This window comes from Rhinopithecus roxellana, chromosome 9, assembly GCF_007565055.1.
Source record: "Rhinopithecus roxellana isolate Shanxi Qingling chromosome 9, ASM756505v1, whole genome shotgun sequence".
Classification (NCBI taxonomy): domain Eukaryota; kingdom Metazoa; phylum Chordata; class Mammalia; order Primates; family Cercopithecidae; genus Rhinopithecus; species Rhinopithecus roxellana.
Genome location: NC_044557.1, coordinates 44275541 through 44276098, shown reverse-complemented (window position 1 = coordinate 44276098; position 558 = coordinate 44275541). Strand labels below are relative to the sequence as shown.

At 30.8% G+C, this 558-nt stretch overlaps 1 non-coding gene across 1 annotated transcript; it reads right to left on the bottom strand.

Annotated features, from left to right (window-relative positions):
* Positions 1–289: 289 nt before the first annotated feature.
* Positions 290–348, bottom strand: LOC115899789. Its single transcript, XR_004059393.1, has one exon. It is a non-coding gene; the product is annotated as a U7 small nuclear RNA (small nuclear RNA).
* Between the last annotated feature and the right edge of the window lie 210 nt (positions 349–558).

Sequence of the window (558 nt, the reverse complement as noted above, 5' to 3'; positions counted from 1 at the left end):
ATTCTCATCATGGGAACCACAGTTGGAAAAATCTGGAAGTCCCTGATGTTTGTGTCTGTTGTTTTGTATGGGGTTGGGGTCATTGTTGCAGCAGAAGGTGTGAAAAAATTTTGATTAGAATTGTTTACATAAGAAAGAAGCAGAATTTTAAAAGATGCATTAGCAAGTAAGATGTGTTCTGCAAACAACTCTCCTATACTTTTTTTGTCAGACAGGAATGATTGTGGGGATGAAAAATGGATAACTGATTTATTATACCCAAATGATTTTTTTTTTTTTTTTCTTAGCAGAGGATTTTCTGGTCACTGGAAAACCTACTAGACAAATTCTAAAAGAGCTGTAACACTTCTGATTGTTTTAATGTAAATAATTTCTTATGGCTATATTAACAAAGAACTATTACAGTCAAATAAAAGGACTATAAGATGGATTTGTTAATAAAATGATACTTTTTAATGATACTTTTGGGAAAAATATTGGCTTCAATCAAGATTGAAGTTATGTTATTTGCCCCTTGTCTTTATTTCAAATATATGCAAATAATGATACTGATAAGCC